We start from the raw sequence: 3,715 nt of genomic DNA, 5'->3' as shown, positions 1-3,715 counted from the left end.
ATCGACATTCTCGTCATCACTAGAAACATCATCATTTTCATTAAACTCGTCTTCAACAGCTTCGTCTGTGGCATCATCGGTAAGATCTTCGTACTCGTGATTATGCGGATCAATGAGAAGGATGTCATCAATTTCTTGTTCAGGTTCCTCGACTTCATTTATCTGTTCTTCTTGCAATGGTGGTTCTTCTCCACTGATGATTCGTCCTCGAGGTGTAACTTTGATCACTGCTAACCAATTTATACCTGAATCTCTCATCCGAGGGTATGGAAGGAAGCTAACTTGGTGGATTCAAAATTTCCTCGCTAAATACACGTAAACTATTTCCTCGTAAATAACACGCAAAGTTTACGTCGTATTTACGAGGAAATTGTTTTTCCTCGTAAAATACTCGTTAAATTACATCCACTTTACGACGAAACACTTTTGTCGTTATGTTACGAGGAAATAACGATGACTTTAGTTTTCCACGTAAGTTCCTCGTAAAATTGACGTAAATTTACGAGGATTGTTTTTCCTCGTTAAATTTCCTCGCTAAGTATGTGTTTTCTTGTAGTGTTAATTAAAAAAGACTTCTTGCTTATGTGACACATCTAAATGACTTCTAAATCTTTTTTCTATGAATTTTAGAGCACTTAATATAAACTATAGTTTAATCTAGCGTTGTCCCGTTTTTCCATAATTATATAACACTAGAGAACATTATATTAACCTAAAATATAAGAAGTGTGTATTCTTTCTTTAAATAAAATCTACGGAATTACCTAATATGATTTACATATATAAGGCAATTAATGATTATGAATAATAAAGATTTGATAAAAAAATTTGCATCCTTCTTCATTTTCGTTTAATTTTATATTATTAAAAAATTAAACAATCACATTAACCATAAAATAAAAAAATTAGATTTTTTTCTTATATGCTATATTTTGAATTTCTTAAAACGACTTTAATTACAAAAATGTAAGTTTTCCTTAAATACACGACTAAATTCATTAAAATGACATGTATCAATTTGATGGTTGATTTGAAAGCTTTCAAAACCATATGAAAGATAAAAGTTCAAAATAATTCAACTGTGGAAAAAATACTGTTCAATTTTTTCAAGAATGTGTTTGATGAAAAAATAAGGTTTTTATGTCATAATTTGTTTAATGTCCAATCCGATCAACCCATGATATATTAATTATAGTTTTGTTCCATAATTTTTAATAAACATTGATCTGATCCATCGGAAAGAAATTATATAATAACAACAAAAAATATTGTATATGTATAAATAAAATGATCAAATATATAAAAGAAATTATCGATAATATATACAAATAAACTCACCATGCGCAAGACGCATGTCTTATCCTAGTACTTCTTTATTTTGTGTGCCTTGTTAGAGTTAACTCTCAAGAATGTTCTGTTAGAAATTTAGAATGGTGTTAAATGAAGTAAAAATTGAGAAATTTGGTACAACGTTAAGATATATTTAAAAAAACAGAAATTTAGAATGTTCTGTTAGAAATTTAGAATGGTGCTAAATGAAGTAAAAATTGAGAAATTTGATACAACGTTAAGATATATTTAAAAAACTATTATAACATTAACTTTGAAATTTTACTTTTTTTCTGTTGCGACAATGATTCATTTATTTATTGTGATTTTATATTATAGTAATCGTTTCAGGTGTTTTAAATGAATACTTATTTTTCATTTACATTTTCTGGTTAGGAAAAATATTACAAATTTTATGTTTTGTATACGTTAAGGCTGATATATTGTACTAGTGTACTGTTGTTTCAAATTACTAAGATGAATTATTGAGTAAATCATCAAGAATGTGTACCAGCCAGTTTATTACTAATTGATTTTTTAATGTAAAAACTATAAAGCTTAAAAGTTTTTTTGGTAAATGAATATACTATTTATTTATTGTTATGACAATGACAGAAACTCAAATATTGTAGCATATGATAAATTGAACCATTCAAACTTTTGATATCAAACATCAAACTCCATAACTAAAGTTCTCTGTTATTCATATTATTTTTGTAACCAATACAAAGCTTTGCATTCTTCTTTTTTTACTTACGATATTGATATTTGCAACTTCCATAGCCTGAAAATAAACAAAATATAATAAGATATTGATTCAAGATTGACAGAGAAAAGTTAAATAATTGTTTAGAGAAGCTAACTCACTAGGATCAGTAACGGTAATGAGACCAGAGCCTTCGAAGTAGCAATCCCTTTGGTGTCTTCCTTGAGCTTGATAATAAAGATTCATGGCGACAGAAGCGTGATTAACAGGAGTATTAGGATCATAACATGAACCTCCTACCATGAACCTCCTACCAATATAATTCCACAATCTATTATAGAACATGCAAAATCTATGTTCTTTTGTAATCTTCCATTATCCGTAACATGGTTCGCTATACACCAATCTCCCTGTCTCTGCAACAAAGAGCAAGTTCAAATGGAAAAAAATTATGGACTGATTTTTTTTCTTCACATTTTGATATTATGCTTCGAGTAATCTTAAACACGTACATGAACTTGTGAGTTTACTCTCATGAAATTTTGCGAGGAGAGATATAAAAAGATGATGAAACAATAACTTATGTGTGCTTTAGGCATATTTGATTTTGCTTGACGTCTGAGAACTCTTTTACAGCTCTGCTTAGCCATTTGCATTTAGATTTAAGTCCTATTATATATGTAAAGAGAGACGTCCACCCAAAAAAACATTTAAGTATTATATAGGTAACTTACTAAATAAAATAGAATTAATGGACTAAAAAAGAATGAAATAACATGAATGGAATATGAAAAATGTAATATATTTCATTTTATATTAATCAGTGATCAAAATTGTAATGAAATGATTTCTTTTAAATTTTCTATATTTTGTGGAATTGATAGAATAAACATTCCATTATATTCATTTCAAATGGTTAAACAAAATTGTGGAATTAGCTAGGAATGAATGGAATAGATCATTCCATATTATTTCCTTCCAAAATTTGACAATCTAGTTGCATACATAAAATTAATTAAAAAAATGTAAACATCGTCTTTTCAACTTTACAAAAGTAATCCCCTATATATTAATTGAGAAACATTTGAAAAGATATAACCTCAATTTTGTATTAATTAAAATATGCCCCAATGCATAGGTGGCACTCAATTAAATAGTCAATTACATTCAATTGAAAAATAAGTAGGTCCACATTCGATTTTTATATATTGTTAGATACATAAGTTGGTCAAACTATATGATATAATGATATGATATGCTATTTTATTTCCTTAAATAAAACCTACGGAATTACCATAAATGACTAATATATATATGACAATTAATGATTTTAATAATAAAGATTTGATAACAATTTATATCTCCTCCATCACTTTTCGTTTAATTTTATATTATTAAAATAAATTAAACAATCAAATTAGCTATAAAAGTAAAATTTAGATTTTTTCGTATATGTTATATTTTGAATTTTTAAAAACGACAATAAATGACTAAAACTATTAAAATTATTATGTTAAAAATTAATGATCAATGGTTTAACATTTTTATTATAAGAAGATACACATGATTTTAAAACCATATGAGTAAAAAATATCATTTAATAATAAAATAAATATATATATATATATATATATTAAACACTATATACCATATGATTACATAAATATTTTAATATTAAAA

General features: G+C 26.4%; 1 long non-coding RNA gene across 1 annotated transcript; it reads right to left on the bottom strand.

The window, feature by feature from the left end:
• Positions 1 to 2,213: 2,213 nt before the first annotated feature.
• LOC106341609 lies at positions 2,214 to 2,628 on the bottom strand. Its single transcript, XR_001269694.1, has 3 exons — positions 2,548 to 2,628; positions 2,350 to 2,451; positions 2,214 to 2,262 (listed from the first exon to the last, which is right to left on the bottom strand). It is a non-coding gene; the product is annotated as an uncharacterized LOC106341609 (long non-coding RNA).
• Positions 2,629 to 3,715: the final 1,087 nt, after the last annotated feature.

This window comes from Brassica oleracea, chromosome C4, assembly GCF_000695525.1.
Source record: "Brassica oleracea var. oleracea cultivar TO1000 chromosome C4, BOL, whole genome shotgun sequence".
NCBI lineage: Eukaryota > Viridiplantae > Streptophyta > Magnoliopsida > Brassicales > Brassicaceae > Brassica > Brassica oleracea.
This window is presented reverse-complemented; position numbering and strand designations above follow the sequence as displayed.